This window comes from Salmo trutta, chromosome 17 (assembly GCF_901001165.1).
Source record: "Salmo trutta chromosome 17, fSalTru1.1, whole genome shotgun sequence".
NCBI classification, from domain to species: domain Eukaryota; kingdom Metazoa; phylum Chordata; class Actinopteri; order Salmoniformes; family Salmonidae; genus Salmo; species Salmo trutta.
Genome location: NC_042973.1, coordinates 31,361,153 through 31,377,785, shown reverse-complemented (window position 1 = coordinate 31,377,785; position 16,633 = coordinate 31,361,153).

Below are 16,633 nucleotides of genomic sequence, written 5' to 3'. Positions count from 1 at the left end.
CACACACACACACACACACACACACACACACACACACACACACACACACACACACACACACACACACACACACACATTCAAACTCTTTCACACTCTTCACATACACTGCTGCTACTCTGTTTATTATCTATCCTGATTGCCTAGTCATTTTTACCCCTCCTTCATGTACATATTACCTCAATTACCTCATCTACCTCGTACCCCTGACCATTGAATCGGGCCCGGTACTCCTTGTATAGACTCGTTATTATTACAGTTTTTAACAATCACTTTGGCACTAATTTAAGAACCATGTGGTCATTTTTCAAAACTCTAGACACAAAACTCAAAACGGTCATCACTTGTAACACAGGCTGTCCAATGTTCAAAACATTGCACTGTACATTCATATCTTTAAAGAAACCTTGCACTTGCAGAATCATTGGTTCAAATAACTAATTTATTATGAAATACCATAGGAACATTCATTTAGATCACCCACACACAAGATACCGATAGTTTCACTGTGTAGTTGTTTGTACAATCATTAAATATTGTAGTACAAAATATGTGATACGTTTCATTCACACGTAAATACATCACTGTAAAAGGACTATTAGAGAGAATACTACAGACACAGTGGAATCATTGAACAAAATATGACATGTATTGATAAAATACAATAAAATCACAACATAGGTTTCTTTGAATCAAAGCAAAAATAATTAGCTACAAAAAAAGAAAAAACAGTTAAAGGTCAACTGCAGTGTTCCTCACCTGGCTTACTGTAAAAAGCAAACTAAAAGATTGATTATTGTACTTCCATCAACCCTGTCTTGTGGATTTGGCCACAGGTTCTCATCCACATCACAATGGATGTTTTCATTAGCCAAACATCGTGGTAAGAATCTTCGGCATGGCGAATCCAGGCCTGACACTGGTCTGCCGTGATGTCATTGCATGCGACATCCATGGCCTGGAGAAGGGTGGCTTGTTCATGAGGGCGCCTATCATATACCTTCCACCTCCGTGTGGAGAAAAAATCCTCAATCGGGTTAAGGAAAGGAGAGTATGGGGGTAAGTACAGGGTGGTAAATTGTGGATGGGCCTGAAACCATGTTTGCACCATTTGAGCATGGTGGAACCTGACATTATCCCACACAATGACATAGGTCATGCCATCAGCTCTACAGACCTGATTTAGCTCATCAAGGAAGGTTACATTTGAACAGCGAATCATGTGGCTGCCTGCAACTCTATATATAGAGTAGAGAGCTTTAGATGTTGTTCGAACAAACATTAGAACGGTCAAGATGCGTAATCTAAGCAACTTTGACCGTGGTATGATTGTTGATGCCACACATAGTGATTCCAGCATCTCAGAAACAGCTGCCTTCCTAGGATTTTTACGCACTACAGTCTCTAAAGTTTACAGAGAATGGTACGATAAACAAAACACATTCAGTAAGCGGCAGTTCTGTGGGCAAAACACCTTGTTAATGAAAGAGGTCAGAGGAGAATGTCCAGACTCATTCAACCTAATAGAAAGGCCACAAATGCTCAAATAGCAGCAGTTTAAAACAGTGGCGTGCAGAACGGCATCTCTTAACGTACAACACCGTGAATAATTCAGGCTGTTATGGAGGCAAAATGGGGTGCTACCTAGTACTAGATAGGTGTACCTAACAAAGTGGCCGGTGAGTGTTCAGTAATGTCAAATCTGAAAAAGTGGTACAGGGACCATAGAAACAGTGTCTGATAAAGAATGATGATGAAATATTACATCCATAGATAATGTAGTCCAATGTTCCACGGTAATTGGTGTCAATTGATCTCGTTATATTGAAACTTTCATGATCTAAACTGTAACGTGTTTCGTAATGATTGGACCAAGGTGCAGCGGGAACGTGTATACTCATCTTCTTTAATTGGTTAAAAGAAGGAAAAACAAACAAAACACGTATACAAACACAACACCCGACACTAACAGTCCTGCCATGTGCTCAGACACTAAACAAGGAGACAACTACCCACAATTCCCATTACAAACACACCCCTATACAGAGGACCTTCAATCAGAGGCAACGAGGAACAGCTGCCTCCAATTGAAGGCCTATCCCAATTAACTAAACATAGAACTTAACAACCTAGATCTATCATAGAAATACACTAACCTAGAACATAACCCAAAAACCCTTGGAACACTCTAAACAAACACCCCTCTACATAACACATAGCCCAACAAACCCCGAAACACTCTAAACAAACACCCCCCTCTTACATAATAACATAACCCAACAAACCCCGAACCACATAAAACAAACACCCCCTGCCACGTCCTGACCAAACTACAATAACAAATAACCCCTTTACTGGTCAGAACGTGACATAAACATGGAATTTTGTTTGTCAGTTTCCATAAAACTATGCATTAAGAGTAATGCAACAGTTACTTATCATTTTGAGCAGTTGTATCAATTGATAGTTAGATCACTGTAATGAAATGAATAGACAGTCATCTCAGATGTAATGTGTGAATTGCATTTTGAAATGGTAATACTTTGATGTTAAGTTGTGTCATTTTAAACAGGTGATTTTAGTTCAATGAACAAATGATCTTAGCTTTATTTGTATTGTATCCAAACAATTGGAAAAAGTGTTAGTTTTGAAAAATGTGCATTTTGATCATTGGTTGTGAGTTTTGTGTCTAGAGTTTTGAAAAATGACATCAAGGTTCCGAAATTAGTGCCAAAGTGATTGTAAAAACTGTAATTTATTGTGTTACTGTCACAGTATCCACAGAAGATGGCGCCCCTCCTCGGTCGGGCGGCGCTCGGCGGTCATTGTCGCCGGTCTACTAGCTGCCACTGATCTATGTTTCTGTGTTCTTTGGTTTTTGTCTGTCTAGGTCCGCACCTGTTTCTTGTCTGTCATTAGTGGGGGGGTATTTAGTTTGGTCCTTTGGGTTCGTTTTTTGTGCGGGATTAATTGAATGTCAGCGGGCAGTGTTTGTGTACGCTGTTGTTGTGTGTTCCCAGTAGCGGAACACGTTGATTATTATTATTGCCGGGCTGCGCCCCGTGCGTATTTTTCTTTCGTGGATTACCTGTTTTTCCCTTTTGGGTTTTGTGCCTTTTTGACCACCGAGTGTTCAGTGTAAATAAACTTCGGCACTACTGGACATAAGTCTCCTGCGTTTGACTCTGCCCCTTCCTCCTGCCCTTAAGGATCCGTGACAGAATCCCACACCAAATTTATATGCAGTCAGCAGGAGCAGAAGCACCGTCAGTAGCGGAGCAGGTGTCACAGCACGCCAGCCTCCTCCACCGCCTGGGCTCGGCGACGGACCAGGTGCTGGCCCGATTAGAGAGCTGGGAGAGAGGTGCTTCCCCCACCGGACCAGCTCCGGTTCCTCAGCTGGCGCCCCTACCACCACCCCCTGAAGCGGGCTCGAGCGGGATCCGGATTACGCCGCCGAGGGAATTTGATGGGACGGCCGCAGGGTGTAAGGGGTTTTTGCTCCAGATTGAACTGTACCTGGCGACCGTCCGCCCCTCTCCCTCCAACGAAGAAAAAGTGACCGTCCTCGTCTCTTGTCTTACGGGTAGAGCCCTGGAATGGGCCAACGCGGTCTGGGATGGTCCAGGCTACCCGGGGACGTGCTAGTCGGGGCTTGTTCATTCCACCTCCCAGCCCTCCTGCTCCACTGCCCATGGAGATTGGAGGAGCTGCTTCGAGGAGGACCGGTGCTGGAGGGGTCCAACCGGGAGTTCGGATGGCAGGCAGAGCACTACATCGACCCCCAGGTGAGTCAGCACCAGCCACACCCAGAACCCCCTGTCGACCACATGTACATTTCAGTTTGTTTTCCCGATTCTTAAAAAAAAAAAAAATATCCCCCTCACTTCCAGTATAAGGCACTAGTCAATTCAGGTGCAGCTGGGAGTTTTATGGACCGTGGGGTCGCTAATAGGTTAGGGATTCCCCTGGTTCAGCTGGACCACCCCTTCCCTGTGCACGCCCTAGATAGTCAACCGCTAGGGTCCGGCCAAGTGGGGGAGGTTACTGTGCCACTGGTTATGGCGACGTGGGGGGGTCATGTGGAACGTATCAGCCTATTCCTCATTGACTCCCCGGCGTTTCCGGTGGTACTGGGAATCCACTGGCTAGCCACTCACAACCCTCAGATTTTGTGGAGGCAGAGGGCTCTTAAGGGGTGGTCGAGGGAGTGCTCAGGTAGGTGTATAGGAGTTTCCATCGGTGCAACCCCGGTGGAGAGTCCAGACCAAGTCTCTACCGTGCACATTCCCTCTGAATATACCGATTTGGCTATCGCCTTCAGTAAGACGAAGGCGACCCAATTACCACCCCATCGACAGGGGGATTGTGCGATAAACCTCCAGGCTGACGCGGTCCTTCCTAAAAGCCACGTGTATCCTCTGTCGCTGAGTCCTTGAGACAGTGATACATTCGGCCATCTAAATCCCCTGTCTCCTCGAGCTTCTTTTTTGTGAAGAAGGAGGGAGGTCTGCGCCCGTGCATTGACTATAGAGGTCTAAATTTGATCACAGTGGGGTTCAATTACCCACTACCTCTCATTGCTACAGCAGTGGAGTCATTTCACGGGGCGCGCTTCTTCACCAAACTAGATCTCAGGAGCGTGTATAATCTGGTGCGTATCCGAGATGGAGACGAGTGGAAAACCACATTTAGTACCACATCTGGCCATTATGAGTACCTCGTCATGCCGTATGGGTTAAAAAATGCTCCCGCTGTCTTCCAATCCTTTGTGGACGAGGTTCTCAGAGACATGCTCGGACAGGGTGTGGTGGTGTACATCGATGACATCGACGAGCCGCGCATGTGGCTCTGGTGCGCAAAGTGCTTGGGCGGCAGCTGGAGCATAACCTATACGTCAAGGCTGAGAAATGTGAGTTCTCCAATCGAGCCGTCTCTTTTCTGGGATATCGCATTTCCACTACAGGGGTGGTGATGGAATGTGACCGCGTTACGGCTGTGCGTAATTGGCCGACCCCTACCACGGTGAAGGAGGTGCAGCGGTTCTTGGGGTTCGCCAATTATTACCGGAGGTTTATCCGGGGTTTTGGTCAGGTGGCAGCTCCCATTACCTCACTGATGAAGGGGGGTCCGGTGCGACTGCGGTGGTCGGCAGAGGCGAACAGAGCCTTCCGTCGTCTGAAGGTTCTGTTTACCGACGCTCCGGTGCTGGCGCATCCGGATCCCTCTTTGCCATTTATAGTGGAGGTGGACGCGTCCGAGGCTGGGGTAGGAGCAGTGCTGTCGCAGCTTTCAGGCGCTCCTCCGAAGCGGGGTGCCCAAGGACATCGGATCTGATCGGGGTCCCTGTGCCTTTTTGACCACCGAGTGTTCGGTGTAAATCAACTTTGGCACTACTGGACATAAGTCTCCTGCGTTTGACTCTGCCCCTTCCTCCTGCCCTTAAGATCCGTGACAGTTACTATTTCCTTGTTTATTTTTTGCAAGTATTTCCTACATTTTAACTCTGCATTGTTGGGAAAAGCCTGGTAAGTAGTCATTTCACGGTAAAGTCTACACCTGTTGTATTTGGCGAATGTGACAAATATAATTTATTAAATTGATTTGCTTTCTCACCCATCTACAATGACAAAACAAGATTTAGAATTTTTTTGAAAATGTACTGAAAATTAAATACAGAAATACCTAATTTACATAAGTATTCTTACCCCTGAGTCACTACTTTGTAGTAACACATTTGGCAGCAATTACAGATTACAGAGTCTTCCTGGGTAAGTCTTCCCTGTAGCTCAGTTGGTAGAGCATGGTGTTTGCAATACCAGGGTTGTGGGTTCAATTCCCACGGGGGGCCAAGTATGAAGAAAAAAAAAATGTATGAAATGAAAATGAAATGTATGCATTCACTACTGTAAGTCGCTCTGGATGAGAGCGTCTGCTAAATGACTAAAAATGTAAAAAAATGTAAGAGCTTTCCACACCTGGATTGTGCAACATTTGCCCATTACTCTTTTCAAATTACTTCAAGATCTGTCAAATCGGTTGTTGAACATTGCTAGATAACCATTTTCAGGTCTTGACATTATTTTTTAAGTAGTTTTAAGTGAAAACTGTAACTCGGCCGCTCAGGAACATTCACTGTCTTCTTGGTAAGCAACTCCAGAGTAGATTTTGTATTGTGTTTTAGGCTATTGTCCTGCTGTACAGCAAATTCATCTCCCAGTGTCTGCCCTAGAATTTTTCCTGTGCTTAGGTCTTTTACATTTATTTTTTATCCTGAAAAACACCCCAGTCCTTAACGATTACAAGCATACTCATAACATGATCCAGACACCACTATTCTTGAAAATATGGAGAGTGGTACTCAATAATGTGTTGCATTGGATTTGCCCCAAACATAACACTTTGTATTCAGGACAAAAATGTAATTGCTTTGGCATATTTTTTGGCAGTATTACTTTAGTGCCTTCTTGCAAACAAGATGGATGTTTTGGAATATTGTTATTCTGTACAGGCTTCCTACTTTTCACTCTGTCAATTAGGTTAGTATTGTGGAGTAACTACATTGTTGTTGATCCATCCTCAGTTTTCTCCTATCACAGCCACTAAACTCTGTAACTTTTAAAGTCACCATTGGCCTCGGTTTCCGTTGGCCTTGGTTTCCTTCCTCTCCGGCAACTGAGTTAGGAAGGACTCTTGTATCTTTGTAGTGACTGGGTGTATTGACACACCATCCAAAGTGTAATTAATAACTTCACCATGCTCAAAGGGATATTCAATGTCTGATTTCTTTTTAACCATCTACCAATAGGTGCCTTTCTTTGCGAGACATTATAAAACCTCCCTGGTCTTTGTGGTGGAATCTGTTTGAAAGTCACTGCTCAAATGAAGGACCTTACATATGTATGTGTGGGGTACATAGATGAAGTAGTCATTTAAACATCATGTTAAACACTATTATGACACACAGAGTGAGTCCATACAACGTATTATGTGACTTGTTAAGCACATTTTTACTCCTGAACTTATTTAGGCTTGTCATAACAAAGGGGTTGAATACTTGTTGACACAATACATTTTTGCCTTTTATATTTAATAAATGTTTAAATATTTTGAAAAACATAGTTCCACTTTGACATTATGGGGTATTGTGTGCAGGCCAGTGAAAATAAATCTACATTTAATCTAAATCAAAAACATTTCATTTACATTCAGGCTGTAACACAACAAAATTAGGAAAAATGCAAGAGGTGTGAATACTTTCTGAAGGCACTGTACGTTTTTAATGGCTGGAATGGAGTAAACGTTTTCACTTCACTTGCCAATAGCTTCATATTAAGGACAAAAAGCAATATGTCATGACAAACATATGGTTTTGACCTTCTATCAACTGAACAGTACTATAATCTGAGAGGAGCAGAGAGAGTAACTTTCACTCACAGGATGACAACCCCGTTACCGTGGTTTAAGATAAGCACCATTTGCTGTTTAAAGAAAAGTCCCTTGCCTGAGGAGCAACAGTTCGAGCTGAAATCGTGGCTGGAATGGAGTCAGTGGAGTGATATCAACCACTTGGAAAGCACGTCTTTGATGTGTTTATGATACTATTCCATTTACTCCATTCCAGCCATTATTGTGAGCCGTCCTCCCCTCAGCAGCCTCCACTGACACACAGAAGGGGCCAAGACACACATTGGAAACACAGCCTGCCAGGCAACAGCAGATTACCCCAGTGAGAATGGAACAGTATTTACGGCCAGGAACAAATACATCAGACAGATTCACTATACTGCATCCTTACAGTAGACATTACTGTAAAGGTCAGGAGAGGCTACTACTTAAATAACTGTCACCATGGACACTTAAATGGCTTGATTGTATGGGCAATGGTATCAACAATGTTTTGCAGAGTTACCAATTGAAGAGTTTAATTCCAAAACGCTATATACATATTCTGAAATTAATTATGAAAGAGATTATTGTGTTTATTCTTTATCTAATCATGGCATGGGATTGTTCAATGACAGACATGTATTTGTTTAAAATCTAGCCTATTACTGAATGATTTCATTTCAGAGACAAATACTTTTTTTGCAAAATGCTATATATCCACCTCACTCTCAGAGAAATAAGTAGTACTGCTAGGTTTTACACAGTCAAATGTAAAAACTAAAATGTTTATAAAGAAATGTACAAATGATACATTTGTGACATCAATATTAAAAGAGTTTACGAAAATAATTTCATATAGGAGTACGAGATCTGTATGTAAAACATTTACATTTGACATTTTAGACATTTTATCCAAAGAGACTTACAGGAAGTGCATTCATCTTACAGTTTTTTTATCGCTTTGGTACTATTTTCACAAGTACAATACTCCAAACTGGTCACACTTGTAACACAGCCAGTCTTTCTTTCAAAACCCGTCATTGTGCATTCATTTGGATTGAAACCACTTACTACACAGTCATTGATTCAAATTATACATTTATTGTGAAATAGAATGAGTACATTGGTTTAATCACCAAAACACAACATAATGATATCTTTCAATTGAGTCATTTTAACTACCAGTTGATCCAATAGCAAACAATCCAAGATATGTGTTTCAAATCCCCCTTACAAGTGCTGAAAGTAATATGCTACAGTACTGTCCATTACAGTAGATTAAACAGTTTTCACATTAGGCACACAAATCTATAATTTCCATGAAATCTATCCAATGTGTAATCGAAGGTGTGATCAATGAACACATCCTCTACAATCATTCATGCAAATACAGTTGAAGTCGGAAGTTTACATACACTTAGGTTGGAGTCATTAAAACTAGTTTTTCAACCACTCCACAAATTTCTTGTTAGCGAACTATAGTTTTGGCAAGTCGGTTAAGACCTACTTTGTGGCAAACACAAGTCATTTTTCAAACAATTGTTTACACACAGATTATTTCACTTATAACTCACTGAATCACAATTCCATTGGGTCAGAAGTTTACATACACTAAGTTGACTGTGCCTCTAAACAGCTTGGAAAATTCCAGAAAACGATGTCATAGTTTTAGAAGCTTCTGAAAGGCTAACTGACATCATTTGAGTCAATTGGAGGTGTACCTGTGGATGTATTTCAAGGTCTACCTTCAAACTCAGTGCCTCTTTGCTTGACATCATGGGAAAATCAAAAGAAATCAGCCAAGACCTCAGAAAAAAATTGCAGACCTCCACAAGTCTGTTTCATCCTTGGGAGCAATTTCCAAACGCCTGAAGGTACCACGTTCATCTGTACAAACAATAGTATGCAAGTATAAACACCATGGGACCACACAGCCGTCATTCCGCACAGGAAGGAGACGCGTTCTGTCTCCTAGAGATGAACGAATTTTGGTGCAAAATACATTTAATATCCGTTTTTCACAATTCCTGACATTTAATCCGAATAAAAATTCCCTGATTTAGGTCAGATAGGATCAGCACTTTATTTTAAGAATGTGAAATGTCAGAATAATAATTTGGTAGCATTGCCTTTAAATTGTTTAACTTGGGGAAAACATTTTGGGTAGCCTTCCACAAGCTTCCTACAATAAGTTGGATGAATTTTGGCCCATTCCTCCTGACAGAGCTGGTGTAACTGAGTCAGGTTGTAGGCCTTTTTGCTCGCACACACTTTTTCAGTTCTGCCCACTCATTTTCTTTAGGATTGAGGCTTTGTGATGGCCACTCCAATACCTTGACTTTGTTGACCTTAAGCCATTTGCCACAACTTTGGAAGTATGCTTGTAGTCATTGTCCATTTGGAAGACCCATTTGCGACCAAGCTTTAACTTCCTGACTGATGTCTTGAGATGTTGCTTCAATATATCCACATAATTTTCCTACCTCATGATGCCATCTATTTTGTGAAGTGCACCAGACCCTCCTGCAGCAAAGCACCCCCACAACATGATGCAGCCACCCCCGTGCTTCACGGTTGAGATGGTGTTCTTCGGCTTGCAAGCCTCCCCCTTTTTCCTCCAAACATAACGATGGTCATTATGGCCAAATAGTTATATTTTTGTTTCATCAGACCAGAGGACATTTCTCCAAGAAGTACGATCTTTGTCCCCATGAGCAGTTGCAAACCCTAGTCTGGCTTTTTAATGACGATTTTGGAGCAGTGGCTTCTTCCTTGTTGAGCAGCCTTTCAGGTTATGTCAATATAGGTGTCACGACTTCCGCCGAAGTCGGTTCCTCTCCTTGTTCGGGCGGCGTTCGGCGGTCGACGTGCCACCACTTCCCTGCCACCAGTTACGCTCCCCTTACAGAATCTCACAACGGCCATGGTTGCACCTGTTGATCGATTTCCTGACCGATCTCCCCCCATCACAGGGAAACACCACAATCCTGGTTGTTGTGGATCGTTTCTCTAAGTCCTGCCGTCTCCTTCCTCTGGCCGGTCTCCCTACGGCCCTACAGACTGCGGAGGCCTTGTTTACACACGTCTTCCGGCACTACGGGGTACCTGAGGATATAGTGTCTGATCGGGGTCCCCAGTTCACGTCAAGGGTCTGGAGGGCGTTCATGGAACGTTTGGAGGTCTCGATCAGCCTTACCTCGGGTTTCCACCCCGAGAGTAACGGGCTGGTGGAGAGAGTTAACTAGGATGTGGGTAGGTTTCTGAGGTCTTACTGCCAGGACCGGCCGGGGAGTGGGCGGCATTCGTGCCCTGGGCAGAGATGGCCCAGAACTCGCTCCGCCACTCCTCCATTAACCTCTCCCCCTTCCAGTGCGTACTGGGGTACCAGCCGGTTGTGGCGCCTTGGCATCAGAGTCAGATCGAGGCTCCTGTGGTGGATGACTGGTTCAGGTGCGTGGAGGAGACATGGGACGCCGCTCATGTTCACCTTCAGTGGGCCGTGCTGCGCCAGAAAACCAGCACAGACCGTCAACGCAGTGAGGCCCCGGTGTTCGCACCGGGGGACCGGGTCTGGCTCTCGACCCAAAACCTGCCCCTCCGCCTGCCCTGCCGGAAGCTGGGGCCGCGGTTTGTGGGGCCATTTAAAGTCCCGAGGAGACTGAACGAGGTTAGTTACAGGTTACAACTCCCCCCGATTACTGTATTAACCCCTCGTTCCATGTGTCTCTCCTCAGGTGGCTGGCCCGCTCCAGGAGTTTGAGGAGCGGGAGGATCCTCCACCCCCTCTGGACATCGAGGGGGCCCCGGCGTATTCCGTCCACTCCGTACTGGATTCGAGGCGTCGGGTGAGGGGCCTTCAGTACCTCGTGGAGTGGGAGGGGTACGGTCTGGAGGAGAGATGCTGGCTTCCGGTGGAGGATGTGTTGGACCCTTCAATGCTGCAGGAGTTCCACCGTCTCCGTCCGGATCGCCCTGCACCTCGCCCTCCGGGTTGACCCCGAGCGGGCGGCATTCGGCGGTCGACGTCACCGGTCTTCTAGCCATCGCCGATCCACCTTTAATTTTCCATTTGTTTTGTCTTGTTTTCCCACACACCTGGTTTACATTTCCCTCATTACTTGTCGTGTATTTAACCCTCTCTTCCCCCCATGTCTGTGTGTGAGATTGTTTGTTGTAAGTGCTTGTGCACATTTTGACTGGTGCACGACGGGTTTTGTACCCATATTTTGTATTCTGGATGCCGTTGGTTTTGAAAATTAAACTGCTCTGGTTATTACCCAGTTCTGCTCTCCTGCGTCTGACTTCCCTGCCACCAGTTACGCACCCCTTACAATAGGACTTGTTTTACTGTGGATATAGATACTTTTGTACCTGTTTCCTCAGGCATCTTCACATGGTCCTTTGGTGTTGTTCTGGGATTGATTTTTCACTTTTTGCACCAAAATACGTTCATCTCTAGGAGACAGAACGCGTCTCCTTCCTGTGCGGAATGACGGCTGCGTGGTCCCATGGTGTTTATACTTGCATACTATTGTTTGTACAGATGAACGTGGTACCTTCAGGCATTTGGAAATTGCTCCCAAGGATGAAACAGACTTGTGGAGGTCTGCAATTTTTTTCTGAGGTCTTGGCTGATTTCTTTTGATTTTCCCATGATGTCAAGCAAAGAGGCACTGAGTTTGAAGGTAGACCTTGAAATACATCCACAGGTACACCTCCAATTGACTCAAATGATGTCAATTAGCCTTTCAGAAGCTTCTAAAACTATGACATCGTTTTCTGGAATTTTCCAAGCTGTTTAGAGGCACAGTCAACTTAGTGTATGTAAAGTTCTGACCCACTGGAATTGAGATTCAGTGAGTTATAAGTGAAATAATCTGTATGTTAACAATTGTTTGAAAAATGACTTGTGTTTTGCACAAAGTAAGTCCTAACCGACTTGCCAAAACTATAGTTCGCTAACAAGAAATTTGTGGAGTGGTTGAAAAACTAGTTTTAATGACTCCAACCTAAGTGTATGTAAACTTCCGACTTCAACTGTATATACAGTCACCATCAAAGTGTGGACACACCTACTCATTCAAAGGTTTTTCTTTGTTTTTACTAAGTTCTACATTGTACATCCAAAACTGTAATCAGTAACATAACTTTTGGGTTACCCAAACTCAGTTACGTAATCTGATTATATTATGTTACTTTTAGATTACTTTCCCTTTAAGAGGCATTAGAAGAAGACAAAAATGTATGTTAGAAACTGAACGACATCTATTGCAGGATAAATCAATGTTAAAGTTTACATAGCTGGCCATATATTGATGTTAAATTGTACTTTATGGGTTGGTTATGTAAGCCTCTTCTAACCTATCACCTTCTACTACATATAATAATATGATTCAATTATATCTTTTCATTAAAAACCAAAAAAGTCTATCAGAATTCCAGTCATTCCAATAAATGTTAATCCCCTTGATTTTCAAGAATAGGACTTGAATATATGGAAGTATAGATTAGTCAAATTGTTTTACCTGAGCATGACCCCAAAACTAAGGACTTATTAGCCAACCCTACTCTGTTGTTTATGATTTTGTTGTAATGGAGGACTGATTGGGATCCTTGATTCGAGTTGAAAAATAAATGCTGCGCTCATGGAATGGCATGCTTTGAGCACTACTGAAAAGTGCTATTTACATGTGAAAAAGGAATGCCATATGCTGCATTTGCTATAGGACTATTGTTTACCTTTTTGTTGGTGGCACTTTGATATCTTGATAATATGCAGCTGTTAAAAGGGCATATCCACAGATGAAACAATAACAAAATGGCCGCCCCGCCTCTGTTTTGGTAAAAAGCTGAGGGATGGGCATAGAGAAATGTAACCACTCTCAGATTGATAGACAGAGATATAGATGCAAGGACTGACCATCCATAACATCTACAACAACTACAATCCGTAAGGCATAAATAGCAAAATGAGAGAGCAGCAGTGTGATTCACATCAATGCGCTATGTAGATATCAATAATATGTAGACTACACCACTGTTGTCATCCTTACATCCAAGCATTTATTCAAATAGAATAATCTTTGGATGCCAACAGCAGTTGCACCTTTGGAAGACATAGCTTGGACTGTAGCCTACAAAAGCCTATTCCTGCTCTTTTCCCGCTATCCATCAAACACATTTGGTGTGCCATCGTAGTGGTCTCTGACTTGTGGTCAGACTCGCTCAGGTGGAACAAACTTAAACCTTTTTTCAACGCTGAGTTGAATGTCATTGAGTAAACAAAGAAGTGTCAAAGAATTTAAAAGTAATCCTCAAAGCAATTATCTAGTTTTTCAAAAGTATCTGGAATCTGATTACAATATTCTTGCTGGTAATGTAACGGATTACAGTTATCGGATTTTATAATCCCTTACACCCAACCCTGGTAGTAACGGCAGGTAGCCTAGTGGTTAGAGCATTGGACTAGTAGCTGAAAGGTGACAAGATTGAATCCCCTGAAGGTGGCAAGATCTAGTCCTTCTGCCCCAGAACAAGGCAGTTAACCCATTGTTCCTAGGCTGTCTTTGAAAATAAGAATTTGTTCTTAACTGATTTGCCTAGTAAAATAAAAATTAAAAAAGTGTTAAACAAATCAAAATATAGTTAATATTTTAGATTCTTCAAAGTAGCCACCCTTTGCCTTGATGACAGCTTTGCACATGCTTGGCATTTTCTCAACCAGATTCATGTGGAAAGCTTTTCCAACAGCCCTGAAGGAGTTCCTACATAGGCTGAGCACTTGTTGGCTGCTTTTCCTTCACTCTGCGGTCCAACTCATCCCAAACCATCTCAATTGGGTTGAGGTCGGGTGATTATGGAGGCCAGGTCATCTGATCCAGCACTCCATCACTCACCTTCTTGGTCAAATAGCCCGTACACAGCCTGGAGGTGAGTTGAGTCATTGTCCTGTTGAAAAACAAATGATAGTCCCACTAAGTGCAAACCAGATGGGATGGCGTATTGCTGCAGAATGCTGTGGTAGCCATGCTGGTTAAGTGTGCCTTGAATTCTAAATAAATCACTGACAGTGTCACCAGCACAGCACCCCCACACCATCACACCTCCCCCTCCATGCTTCACGGTGGGAAACACACATGTAGAGATCATCCGGTCACCTACTCTGCATCTCACAAAGATGTGGCGGTTGGAACCAACAATCGCAAATTTGGACTCATCAGACCAAAGGACAGATTTCCACCAGTCTAATGTCCATTGCTTGTGTTTCTTCATCCACATCACAGTAAATGTCCTCATTGACCATGCACCACGGGAAAAATCTTTTGGAATGACGAATCCAAGCTTGACATTGGTAGAACGGCCTTATTGAAGAGCTCAGTGACTTTCAACATGGCAATGTCATAGGATGCCACCTTTCCAACAAGTCAGTTTGTCAAATTTCTGCCCTGCTAGAGCTGCCTGGTCAACTGTAAGTGCTGTTATTGTAAAGTGGAAACGTCTAGGAGCAACAACGGCTCAGCCGCAAAGTGGTAGGCCACATAATCTCACAGTACGGGAGCGCCGAGTGCTGAAGCGCGTAGCACGTAAAAATCGTCTGTCCTCAGTTCCAAACTGCCTCTGCAAGCAATGTCAGCACAAATACTGTTCGTCGGGAGCTTCATGAAATGTGTTTCCATGACTGAGCAACCGCACAGAAGCCTAAGACCACTGGCTGGAGTGGTGTAAAGCTCACCGCCATTGGACTCTGTAGTAGTGGAAATGCGTTCTCTGAAGTGATGAATCACTCTTCACCATCTGGGTTTGGCGGATGCCAGGAGAACGCTACCTCAACCCCATCAAACACCTTTGGGATGAATTGGAACAACGACTGCGAGCCAGTCCTAATTGCCCAACCTCACTAATGCTCTTGTGGCTGTATGGAAGCAAGTCCCCGCAGTAGTGTTCCAACATCTAGACGAAAGCATCCCCAGAAGAGTGGAGGCTGTTATTGCAGCCAAGGGGGGACCAACTCCATATTAATACCCATGATTTCGGAATGAGATGTTCGACGAGCTGGTGTCCATACATTTGGTCATATAGTGTAGGTGACCCCTTCACCTTGACAGGCCTGCTCAAATTTATTGAGAACCACAATGAGATATGCATCGATGTATGATCCAAGTAATGGCTTACATCCTACCACACCGTCTTCAGAGATAGCTGGTCACATGGAGATGTTTCCCCCACGTTGTCTAGGCACGTGGACGGTCACCTGTTGGCCAATGTCGTTCCACCCAGTTTGAAGCCCGCTTCACCAATAAAGATATGCTTGTTATGGTTCAAAGCAGCATCAAGCACCATCACCCTCTAAAAACACAGCCACAGCTACCACCATAGGGTCTTCTGACAATTCTGAGGGTAGAGGAGAGTATACTGTCAATAGATCATACTGTAAGAATACTGTAACATGCTTTGTGAATCAACATGCATTACAATATGTCATTAACTGTAAATGTAATGTTAAAGCATAGTGCATATCCTACAGACTTAACGGTTTTCTTGATGAAATGTTCTCATGATCGAATGGACAGTTGATATTTTCAGATTGGGGTAAACTAATCAGGCAGCCTCTGCCATGGTAAGGCCTCTTTTTACCACATGGTCAACGACGATGGGCCGGACTTCCTTAGACACAACAGTTCCCTGCCATCTGCCTCCCTCTCTCTGATGTCCACCTCTTTGACGGAGCCTATGCCCATCTCTTTGACCTCTGACGGAGCCCATGCCCGCCTCTTTGACCTCTTTGATGGGGCCCATGCCCACCTCTCTGATGGGCCCTTGTATAGGAGCTCTTTGATTTATTCCTCTCCCTTGCTGTGTATCCTGCACCATGTTGAAAGAAATTGCAAGTGTTCACACACCATCTTTTATATGGTGACCAATTGTGCGTACCACAATGTGAAATCAATTAGCAATAACAAGTAGTCATTTTGTATGGTTATCATGTATCATGCATGTAATGTTATTTCTGTACTTCTCAAAATCCATATATAGTAGACCAACCAGTTTAAAATCTATTGGTTTACCAAGCAGTTAAGTGATTAACATTAAGCGCAGTTGGATTAAGTGATCATCAAATATATTTAAACTAATGAGAAGTATTGTGAGTATTGCACTGTAAGGCAATTACTTTATATGAAAGGTATTTGTAGATGACACACTGATTAGGTTTGGTGAACAACTCCAACACCGCCAAACGACTCCAACA